This window comes from Henckelia pumila, chromosome 2 (genome assembly GCF_033568475.1).
Source record: "Henckelia pumila isolate YLH828 chromosome 2, ASM3356847v2, whole genome shotgun sequence".
NCBI classification, from domain to species: domain Eukaryota; kingdom Viridiplantae; phylum Streptophyta; class Magnoliopsida; order Lamiales; family Gesneriaceae; genus Henckelia; species Henckelia pumila.
In genome coordinates this window covers 190,648,319-190,661,554 of record NC_133121.1, presented here as the reverse complement: position 1 = coordinate 190,661,554, position 13,236 = coordinate 190,648,319, and the positions used below count along the sequence as shown (strand labels likewise).

Here is a 13,236-nt window from a genome sequence, read left to right as displayed (position 1 = left end):
ATGCTTCAGGAGGGAAGCAGCGATCTCGCGGTGGTCGAGCTCGTGGTGGAGCTAGCCTGGCTCAGTGACCGGGACTGGGATGGTGAAGGGGGAGGCGGGCTTCAGCGTATCTGGATTGGGTTGTGCCGGCGAGGGCTTGAGAGGCTGAGCCCATGGTGGGCTGGCTTCGCAACGGCTGGGATGGCGGCGGCTGAGCCCATGGAGGGGCTGGTCTGATGTCATGGCGGCGGCTGAGCCCATGGCGGGGCTGAACAGCAACCGGGAGCCAAGGGATGGGGTGGTGAAGAATGGAGAATGAAGATGATGCGTGATGGGTGGAGGTGGTGGGATCACGATGTATTAATTGGGGATATGAGAAGAAGCACTTTTGGGGAAAAAAAAAAAAGAAACCACGTATTATGTTTAAAAAAAAACAAAACAAAAGGCACACATGGGCGCCACATAGGCTAACGCCCAAGTTTCCATGCACCCAAGGGGTGCGGGGGAACATTATTGTATATATATATATATATATATATATATATATATATAATATATATATATATTGTTATATATATATATATATATATATATATATATATAACACAGAGAAAGACCAACGTAGAGGAAGAATAAAATTGGAATCAAATAATACATGCACCCAGAGGAAGATTAAGGGAGGGGAAGAATAAAATCGGATACCCAACTTGATTGCCCGGAACACCAAAATTTTGCAAGTAAATTATGAAATAGAAAACCAAAACACCAATAGTTTGCAAGTAAAATGAAATTAAAAAAATATTAACTAGAGGAATAAAAACTGAGGGAAAATTGAAGATTCAAACAATATCAAGGTCAAAAAAGTAAAAACATAATTAAGATTCTTACTCATGCTTTTATATAGATACATAAAAAAAATTATACACAGAGGATGTGAGACCCCATTTTTAATCTTCTAATCTCGAATAATTAACCACAATCGAACACAAAGAGCCGAGGGAAAACAAATCAATATTTTTTTTAGAGAGCCTCGCGCCCGCGCGAGCTATTGCCTCGCGCACGCGCAGGCTAATAGGCCAGAGGCCTCGCGGGTTTCTCGCGCCCGCGCGAGGGAAGTGCTCGCGTGCGAGGGGGAAAAAATATCCGAGCCCCTCCAGAGTTCTCGCGTGCGCGCGAGGTTAAGCCTCGCCCGCGCGCAGGCCAAACGGGCAAAAAGAGCAGGAACCTGAAAAAAAAAAAATCATTCAAAGCCAACTCCAATCAATTCTAAACTCAAGAACACATACATATCAATATTTAGAACATACAATATTCTAAGTTCTGCCCAAAATACAATAACAATTTCGACGATAGGGTTCGTTCGACTATTCAAAATAATACAAGTCCAAAAGGCACAACCCTATGACATACGGTGTCTCACTTATATCATTCTCACCCTGAGCTAACCCAGACGACTCGGTCCGGCTCCTGATCCTCCTGTTTCCTAGTACACATACAAACAAAAACAACAGCCGGATAACCCGGTTAGAAATATAATTTCTAAGTAAAAGAGACAGGTATACAATATCAATTAAACACCTCATATTGAAATGTATCAATAATCAATAAATCAAAAGAGGGTGGATGTATGCATGACTTCAAAACTCGGGATTATCAAGTCAGATAATCGAAATATCAGTCGGTACTCGGGTGGGATCCCAGGGTTAAGTCAGTACAACAACTCACCTACACTCCCATTCGGGGTGGATGTCGCACAACTCAAACCCCTAAACTTCAGAGCAACTATAAGAAGTATTCTGGCACTTGGAAAAACTCGAAATCCAAAACCACTTCAATATAGCTCCCTAAATCGTCAAATTTCAAAACGAATCGAATATTCGACTCAATATGGATGCAAGTGTAAACAAAATAATCAATCAAGTTCACACCAACAAATAAACATGCAGTACGTGATTTTAGGGACTCAAGAATCAATCGAACTCGAGTATTCAACCCCATTCCAATTCAATGTCGTCTTTTACCTTTCAAGTTCGTCGAGGATTCAAATTTAAAAATAACAACGAACTCAATCAATATCGAATCGAATCAAAACGAATCAATACAATAAGTTCAATACTATACCGTCTTCAACTCTCGAATCGGTTCAAACTCCCAAGTTTGTTACAAAAACCCGAATCGTCAACCCAAATCTGAAAATGTTGAACATACGGATTCGATATCAATCTACTAATTCACACAAACCCGGAATTCAAACCGAAACAATACAACCGATAATCCAAAACTCTATTTCGACGGCATAACGGCTATAAACGGTCAAACCAAAAATCTCAACTCAATAATCATCATCAAAACAACTCAAACCCATCTACCAAACCAATAAAACACAACCAAATCCAACCAAAATCCAAAACCCATTTTCGAAAATATGCTCCAAAAATCATATAAAATCCAAATTTTGTTTTTTTCCAAATCGACTTCGAATACACGATCTATGCTAGCTCAAGAACATCATACTCAAAAATTATCAAATTCTGGCAACCCGACAAAAATAAAAGTTCATGGATCGTAGCAAAACTTACGTCAAAACAACGCCCTCGTTGCGGTGATCGTGAATCTCAACTCGAAACTAAAATCTGACGGTCGGATCGTGCGAATCAGACGCAAGAAAATCTTGGAGAAGCAACGACCATGGCTTCTCTCTCTCGGCTAGCGTGAAGAGGAAGGGAGGAATGAAGGAGAGAGGGTGATGTTGATGATAGAATATATATAAGTCAAGTCAAAATAATATCTACTCCCCATTGACTAGTCAACCGGCGTATTACAATTCGGTCCCTGAAACTCCAAATTAAATCAATTCAATCTCGGCTCAATTAATCTCTACTAATTCCATAATAAATAATAATCAACTCTGTTAATCACGAATTAATTAATTTCAGGACCTTACAGAGGAAGAACAAAGGAGAGGAAGAATAAAAGCGGATTCAAAGAATGCATGCACCCAAAGGAAGATTAAGAAAGGAGAAGAATAAAAGAGGATATCCAACTTGAATGCCCAGAATACCAAAATTTTGCAAGTAAAATGAAACAAAAATATTAATTAAATGAATAAAAACAGTGGGCAAAAGAAGAACTAAACAATATCAAGAATAAAAAATTAAAAACACAATTGAGATTCTTATTCATGATTTTATATAGATATAAAAAAATACACATATATAGAGGAAAACCAAATGAGAGAAAGAATAAAAGCGGATTCAAAGAATACATGCACCCATAGGAAAATTAAGAGAGGGGAAGAATGAAAGTGGTTACCCAACTTGAATTCCTGAAACATCAAAATTTGACGACTAAAATAAAATAAAAAACCGAAACACCTAAGTTGCAAGAATGAAATATAAAAAATATTAATTAAAGGAATAAAAATAGAGGAAAAAATGGACAACTAAATAATATCAAGGACAAAAAAGTAAAAACACAATTGAGATTCTTATTCATGCTTTTATATATATATATGTATATATATATATAATATATATATGTATATATATAGACTAGTTTGAAGCACCTGTCTCGCACGTGAACAACATATTAATTTATTAAATATAATATATAATAAATTTGAACTTTAGTATTAGATGAACTACAAGTCATCGACAAAAGAGATAAATTCAATTTTTTTGAAATGAGATTAAAAAATGTCAAAATTTGAAAATCAAAAACTAAAAATGGGGTCTCAACAAGAACACAGGAAATGAGCCAAAATTCATTCAACGAAAACTCCTACATTTGAAATCCTCCTCCTTTTTCTGATGTTTCTAGTCCAACGTGTCACGACGAATCTGCTTGGAAAATCACATATGTCACTTGCCCAACTCCACCATGCAATCTCCTGTCGTTTCCTGATTTTCTGTGCATATCCATTGTGCATTTGTGCTCATAATTCCCACGTAATTACCCCTATATTATGTGTTGTAGCTGTGAATTCTATGTCGGCGTGGCATTAATCATTCCCACCCTCTGCTAGTTAATTACCGTCGTGGGTTTCATTTGTCTTCTTTTCAATTCCCATTATGGAAGCACAACGCTGCCACACATGACCAAAAAGATGAGACAAAGTGGAGTTGTTTCATGCCTGGTGTTGGAAACTATTGCCACGATGTGTTGATCAAGAACGGTGAGGTGTTAGCAGAATCCCTCGGCTCCGCCGCCTCTTTCATCGCCGAAGTGCTTGATGGTTTCTCTGTTGAAGCCACATTCATCTCTGAAGTGGGTTATGATTTTTTTCCTACGAAGTTAACCACCCACCCCTCATTTCAGCTTCCTCCAGAACAAACCTCTTCTGTGCTCACTTATCTTCTCAAATCCAACGACAAAACCACGTGCTCAAAAGGGTTCGATCATGCGAACCAATTACGCCCTTTGACCACCCCGACTCCCAATTCGAGTACGATTTGGCAATTTGCGTAGGTGGAGAGGTCTGGACCGAAAGACTAGAGAAAATGCTCGATATTTTTGAGATGGTGTTTGTAGATGTTCAAGGATTGATCCGGGTCTTCGACGAAGAAGATGGAACAGTGAGGCTTATTCAATTAAAGGATTCTAAATCTTATAATTTATTCCCTAGAACTGGGTTTTTGAAGGCGTCAGCTGACGAGACGCCGTACATTGATGTTGATGAGACAAAGAAATTTTGTTGTATGGCGGTGACGAATGTAAAAGATAGATGTACCCTTTATTACAGGGATGATGAGCAGCAAATATATCCCTTTCCGACTGTCCAGGTTGATCTCACTAGCGTTGGGGATAGTTTCCTGGGCGGCCTTGTTGCTGGGCTTGTGCAGGGGCTGGCAGCGCCAGATGCTGCTTTATTGGAGAACTTTTTTGGATCACTCACTGTTGAGCAAATGGGACTTCCCAAATTTGATTCGGATTTATTGCAGGTTGGATTTATATAGTTGATTGATGGTTCCTTTAATTGCTTTGTGATTCCCATCGTTTATTCTTTGGTAATAGAACTGTGTTGTTGTCGAATCTATTTCATGCTCATTATTATGTTCTTCATGATCTTCCAGCATGTAGGATTATAACTCGTTAGTCTTGGTTTCATCGAACATCATTCATATTTAACTTTTGTTTCATCCTACATCTCTCTCTATATATAAGTCCTAAGAATTTATAGACCTTTTTAGTGTAGTTCATACTATTCTACATCGTAGAGTATTCAAAATTGTCTTACATATATATTTGCATGTGTTGTAGAATAGTCTAATTTTTTTTCAAAGTCTTCACATCTTGCTAGAATGTCACGAAAACTTTCTAGACCAAACCCTTTCCACAACATTTTAAGTCATTACATGTGAACCTAGAATGTTCAAGTCTTGTACACAATATTCTAGATCAATATTTCCGCAAGAACCTAGAACCTTATTGTTTTTTTTCACAATGTTCTTGATCATTGGATCTAGAACCTTCAATTTCCTTCTCAAATTATAATATTTTATTTTTCAATGATTTTTATCATATGATAATTCATGCAGCATAATAATCGTGACATAATATATGAACATAAACCATGTCATATTAACATGAAAACATAAAATATGCATACTCAACTAAGATATCTCAGATAGTACGTCTCTACCTCTACTCAAGCAACTAAAACAACCTAGCACCTCGAGTACTCAAGTCCAAGCCTATAAGCAAGATAATATCATCTCACTTATTTCTTACTAAAAGCCTTAACTAGAATAATAGCCACTCACTGAAGCTAATCAGAGTTTACCATTATACATGCGTCTGTCGTCAGCCTTTTGATGGCGATGAGCCCAAACTCTAGAATTTTGCTATGATCTCGATAGCGTCGCGTTATCGCCCGGACCTTTAAAAGATTACTAAAAGCCCTAAAACTAGGCTACGAAAGAGAGAGAGAGAGAGAAGTGATTGGTGCGGTTTTCAAATGAGAGTCTCGGCCCCTATTTAAAGGCTAGGATCGGATCTTCCGATCGCAAGTTCGGATGTTCCGATCTCACTTCGGAACTTCCGATCACCTGATCGGAGCTTCTGATCATTATCCACCGAACATGTGTCCCATGATTGGACAATACACTGCTGCCAACAATTTTTGGACCTTCCGAACGCACCCTTGTCAAATCACCAATCAGAAACTCATATCTGTCTGTCGGGGGAAAGTTCGGATCTTCCGAACTCATGTCGGAGCTTTCGAATTTCCTGGAGCTTCCGAACTCAATGCTTGCTTCCGATGGGTTCGGAACCACCGATATAATCCTGGCTCAAGTTCGGACCTTCCGAACTACTTAAAACCCTCCGGACCATTTTCGAACGTAATGAATCCAATTTTCTATTTATTAATCTCAATCGAGGATCTCTTAATTATGTTTTAACTATTCTAAACATGCTTAGATATTTAATTGCTTAATTTGGAAATCGGGCTAGTACAGTATGGAAAAAAACACTCAGAATACACAATATTAGAGAGAGACATTGAATCGGAAATTGAAAAATGAAATCTCGCGGCATAATCCGATTCCTAGATCAGATGATCTGATCCCTGTATATAGTGACGTGTCAATAGTGTCTTGACACCTAGGTGGACGATTGCGTTCTGTCGGTCCATTCCCCACGTGTTTGTGTATTCTTGATACATCACTAATTTGCATGGTCTAACTCTGATTGGACTTTCCGATCTCGTTCGGATGATCCGATCGTGTTCGGTACTTCCGAACTCAACGTCGGTGGATCCGAACTCTTCGGAGGATCCGAATCCAAATCCTTTGGTTCCGCACTGTTAAATCACTTGATTTACTTGAGTAATAATCTCTTAATAATGTTTAACATTTTAATAACTTCAAATGGTATTTGAGTAATTACAATATATATAATTCAAGTTAATTTAAAGGACTTTATTTACAATTTTGAGTCATTCACTCTTCACTTATTTTGATTTTTTAAAATTCTTAGTAATATGTATTATTTGTTGAAAATATATTATATTTAAAGTTGAATGTTGAATGTTGAAAATTGAGTTGTAAAATTTTGAATATTAGTGTGTGATGTTGTAGATGATGATGTATTAATTTTTGGACTATTCTCCAAATGATATCTATAAATAGGTCTCTCCATTTGTGTAGAAAATCACAATTTAAGAGAGAAGATTTTATTAAGTGTAGAGTTTGATATATTTTGAGTTTTGGAGTTTTTACTTTTTACCATAAATTTTTACTTTTTCACAACACATTATCAGCACGATCGCTCGAAGTTCTCTACAATTTCCAAAGATTCAAAGCACAAAGTTAAGACAAAAATATTCAACAAGTAAGAATATTTATTTTACTATTTATATATTTTTACTATATATGTATATTAATATATAATTTCATGTTATTATATAAAAGGATGTCTATGATACCGACCTTATAATAACGTGATATGATATATATTTATTATGTATATATACTAACTATAGTAATATATAATTTCATGTTATTGTATAAAAGGATGTCTATGACACCGACCTTATAATAACGTGATATGATATATATTTATATATATACTAACTATATTAATATATAGTTTCATGTTATTATATAAAAGGATGTCTACGACACCGATCTTATAATAACGTGATATGATATATATTTTATTGTGTATATATATACACTAACCATATTTGTATACTTTCACAATATTATATAAAAGAATGTCTATGACACCGACCTTATAATAATGTGATATGATATACATAATTATTTAATTATGATTATCATTATATGCATCACATGATTATCATAAATTTTTATTCAACACATAATAAATGTTTTTCTTATTCCCAACGGTTACAAACGATAATAAACGGCTAGTTTTTGTCCTATAAATATGATCACTCAAACACATTTCAATCACATCAAAATTCACTCTTTCTCCCAAAATTATTTCTCCTCGATTTTTTTGAATAAGAAGATGACATTTTCAAGGCTAGTTTTTATAACTATTATGGTTTTCATACTCACAAGTCTTATATTCATCGGTGACTATCCACCACACACTTTTTCTCTATTTTTAAACATACTTGTCGTTTATCCATTATTTTGTATTGTCATATTAATGGAAATTAACTAATAAAATGCATTGTTATTTTTCTAGTACCACCATGTCAAATTTGGCAAAGCTTGAATTCATTGCGCTCGATATCACTGGAAAGAATTATATGTCATGGACTCTCGATGTAGAAATGCATCTTAAGTCATTGGGTCTAAGTGATACCATTAAAGAAAATAATATATCATCCTCACAAGATAAAGCAAAAGCTATGATTTTCTTGCGTCGATATCTTGATAAAGGATTGAAATGTGAGTATCTCACAGAAAAAGACCTAATGATTTTTATGGAAAGGTTTGAAGGAAAGATTTGAGAATATAAGGGAAGTAATACTTTCGACCGCCCGAGATGAATGGAATACGTTGAGATTCCAAGACTTTAAAAAAGTCAGTGATTATAATTCTGCGATGTATCGGATAGTCTCACAATTTAAATTTTGTGGGCATGTGGTTACTGAAATGAAAATACTTGAAAAAACATTTTTAACTTTCCACGCATCAAATATAACTCTGCAACAACAGTATAGAGTGCATGGATTTTCGAGAAATCATCAATTTCGAACCACTGGATCAACGACATTTCCAGAAGCAAATGTCGTAATTAAAAATGAAAACCAAAATCAAAGGCATAGACAAGATTTTGTTCGTGGACGAGGTCGAGGACGTGGGTGTGGGCGTGGACGTAGAAATGATCGTGGACGTGGTCGCAGCCGTGGATATGAAAACAATCGAGATAGTTACTTCAATAACTCATCTCAAAAGAACGTCACGAACCACCCACCAAAAAGGCAGAGTGAAAACATGAGTGAAAATGAAAATCACTCAAAAACATTTGAGAGTGTTTGTTATAGATTTGGCACTCTAAGACATTGATCACGTACTTTCCGAACCCCTGAGCACCTTTGTAAGCTCTATAAAGTATCGATAAAGGGGTAAGAAAAAAAACCAATTTTGTTGAAAACAGTAACCATTTAAGTGGTTCAACTCATTTCGATGCTACTGTTTTTTTGAATGATTCGAGGAAATTGAACTGGTGGGACTAGAATGTAACATAATGTATTTTTCATGCATTCCTGAATATTAGAAAACATGTTATATTTTGCATTTGTATTGTCTTTAATTTTTATTGCATATTTTTTTGAAATTAGATATGAAAAACAGTATGAGCAAAGCTAAACAAGGAAATAATCTCATGAAAGTTTGCATACCTGATAGTGGTACAACGCACACTATTCTCCGAGATAAAAAGATATTTCTTGGAACTAAAACCAACAAAAACAATGGTGAATACAATATCAGGTCATGTAGTCTGTAGACTTGATTGAAAGATGTGGTAAAACACATTTTTTGTTACCTAATGGTGCAAATTTCTGATAAATGATGCTTTATATTCACCACAATCAAAAAAAAATTTGTTTGAGTTTTAATGACATATATTCTCATGGGTATGATACTGAAACAATAACTGATGGCAATCAGAAATATATGTGTCTTACTACATATAAGTCAGGAAAGAAACATGTAGTTGAAAAACTACCAATGCTCCTTACTGGATTGCATTATACGCATATAAGTCTAATTGAATAAAATATGGTGGTTGATAATTCATCAATATTAGAAAATTAAAATGATAGATTGGGACATCTTGGTTCAACAATGATGCAAAAAATTATTGAAAATATACATGGTCATCCACTAAAAGACCAGAAGATCTTTCAGAATAATAAGTTTCAATATAAAGCATGTTTTCTTGAAAAACTTATTATAAAGACTATCAACAACTAAAATTCAAACTGAATCACCCATATTTCTTGAACGTATTCAGAGTGATATTTGTGGGCCAATTCATCCATCATGTAGACCATTTCAATACTTTATGGTATTGATCGATGTCTCTAGCAGATGGTCACATGTATGCTTATTGTCAACTCAAAATGTGACATTTGCAAGATTGATGACTCAAATAATAAAATTACGGAATCAATTTTTTGTTTATAAAATCAAAAAAATAAAACTTGATAATGCTGGAGAATATACTTCTCAAACTTTTAATGACTATTGTATGTCGATGAGAATCACTGTTGAACATCCTGTAGCTCATGTTCATAAACAAAATGGATTAACTGAATCATTGATTAAACGTCTACAACTGATTGCTAGACCAATGATTATGAGAACAAAAATCCCTATTTCTATATGAGAACATGCAATTTTACATGCTGATGCATTAATTTGCATAAGACCAAGTGCTTATCATAAATGCTCCCCGTTGCAGCTCGCATTTGGTAAAGAACCATATATTTCTCATCTGAGAATTTTTGGATGTATGGTGTATGTGCCTATTGCACCACCTCAACGATAAAAAATGGGTTCTCAAAGAAAGATCGGTATTTATATCGGTTATGATAGCTCATCAATCATTCGATATCTTGAGCCTCAGACAGGCGATGTGTTTACAGCACGTTTTGCTGATTGTCATTTTAATGAAGAAATCTTCACAATGTTAGGGGGAGAAAAGAAACACATCGAAAAAGAAATCACATGGTATGTACCATAATTTTTACATTTGGATCCAAGAACCAAACAATGTGAAAAAGATGTACAACAAATTGTGCATTTACAAAGAATAGCAAATCAAATGCAATATGCATTTGAAGACACAAAAGGGATAACAACATCATATATACCTGTTGTAAATGCCCCTGCTCGAATCGAAATGCCAAAGAAACAAATTGAAGACACCAATGATGTCATAAAACTCTTGAGGCGTGGAAGGCCAGTCAGTTTCAAGGATAAAAATCCACGGAAAAGAAAATGCATAGAGAAACACGATGATCAAAAAATAGAAAATGGTGTTCCAGAAGAAATAAATGATGATGAAAATGTTCTGTTAGAACCACAAACTGAAGAGAATCGTGAAATCTCTATCAATTATATTAATACTGGTAAAATATGGAACCGAAAAGATGTAGAAGAAATTGATGAGATATTTTCTTACAATGTGGCAAGTGACATCATAAATGAGAATGAAGATCATGAACCAAAATCTTTTGGTGAATATAAAACTCGGCAAGATTGGGTAAAATAAAAAGATGTCATTCAGGTTGAATTGGATTCGCTAAATAAACGTAATGTTTTTGGACCTATAGTCCTTACACTTGAAGGTGTAAAACCTATTGGGTACAAATGGGTTTTTATTCGAAAAATAAATGAGAAAAATGAAATATTAAGATATAAAGCTCGACTTGTTGCACAAGGTTTTTCTCAAAGACCTGAAATTTATTATGAAGAAACATATTCTCCCATTATGGATGCAATTACGTTTTGGTATTTGATTAGTTTGGCAGTGTCTAAAAATTTGAAAATGCGTCTTATGGATGTTGTTACAGCTTACTTATACAGATATTTTGATAGTGATATACACATGAAAATCCCTGAAGGATTTAAGATGCTAGAAGCACAAAGTTCAAAACCCAAAAAAATTTATTCTGTGAAATTGCAAAGATCATTATATGGGTTGAAGCAATCCGGCCGAATGTGGTATAATCGGCTAAGTGAACACTTGATGAAAAAGTGATACGTAAATGATCCAATATGCCCTTATGTTTTCATCAAGAAAACAACATCCAAATGTGTAATTATTACTGTATATGTTGATGATTTAAACATCATTGGAACGAATAAAGAAATTCAAGAAGTTATGTTGTACTTGAAGAAATAATTCGAAATGAAGGACCTTGAAAAAACCAAGTATTGTTTGGGTTTGCAAATCGAACAAAAAAAATGTGGAATTTTTGTTCACCAGTCAAATTACACAGAAAAGGTCCTTAAACATTTTAATATGGATAAATCAAATCTTTTAAGTACTCCAATGGTTGTTAGATCATTAAACATAGAAAATGATCCATTCCGTCTATGTGAAGATGGTGAAGTTATTCTTTGTCCGGAAGTACCATATCTAAGTGTCATTGGTGCCCTTATGTATCTTGAAAATTTTACTAGACCTGATATATCTTTTGCGATTAATTTATTGGCAAGATTCAGCTCATATCCAACAAAGAGGCACTGGAACGGAATTAAACATATATTCCGTTATCTAGGAGGAACGATAGATTTGAGACTTTTATATTCAAAAGATACCAATCAAAGTATCATTGGTTATGCTGATGCTGGATACTTATCTGATCCACATAAGACACGTTCCCAAATCGGATATGTATTTACTCGTGGAGGCACTGCAATTTCTTAGCGTTCACAGAAACAAGCACTCGTAACAACTTCGTCAAATCATGCCGAGATTATTGCGCTACATGAAGCAAGTCGTGAATGTGTTTGGCTAAAATCAATGACACATCATATCCAAAATTCTTGTGGATTTTCAGTAGACAAGAAGCCTGTGACACTATATGAAGATAATGCTGCATGTGTTGCTCAAATGAAAGAAGGATACAACAAAAGTGACAGAACCAAACATATCCCCCCAAAATTCTTTGCTTACACTCAAGAGTTTGAGAAGAATAAAGATATTGAAATCTGTTATATTTAATCAAGTGAGAACTCATCAGATCTCTTAACAAATGCACTTCCTACGACAATATTCAGAAATCATATATATAACATTGAAATGCGCAATCTACGAAATATGTGAAGAATCACTCGTGTTAACATGAGGAGAAGTTTACGTGGCTGCACTCTTTTTTCCTTTCTATGGTTTTTATCCCACTGAGTTTTTTCTAGTAAGGTTTTTAACGAGGTAGTATAAAAACACGTAATTAATACAATCACTATATCACGATCATCATCACAAGGGGGAGTGTTGAAAATATATAATATTTATAGTTGAATGTTGAATGTTGAAAATTGAGTTGTAAAATTTTGAATATTAGTGTGTGATGATGTAGATGATGATGTATTAATTTTTGGACTAATCTCCAAATGAGATCTATAAATAGGTCTCCCTATTTGTGTAAAAAATCACAATTTAAGAAAAAAGATTTTATTAAGCGTAGAGTTTGATATATTCTGAGTTTTGGAATTTTTTACTTTTTACCATAAATTTTTACTTTTTCAAAACAATATATAAATGGAAAAAAATTTACAACTTAGCAGACTGATCGAGGTATACTCCGCAACTTGTTTGTTA

At 34.7% G+C, this 13,236-nt stretch overlaps 1 pseudogene; it reads left to right on the top strand.

Annotated features, from left to right (window-relative positions):
• On the top strand, positions 1–4,934 carry LOC140879244 (inositol 3-kinase-like; annotated as a pseudogene).
• Positions 4,935–13,236: the final 8,302 nt, after the last annotated feature.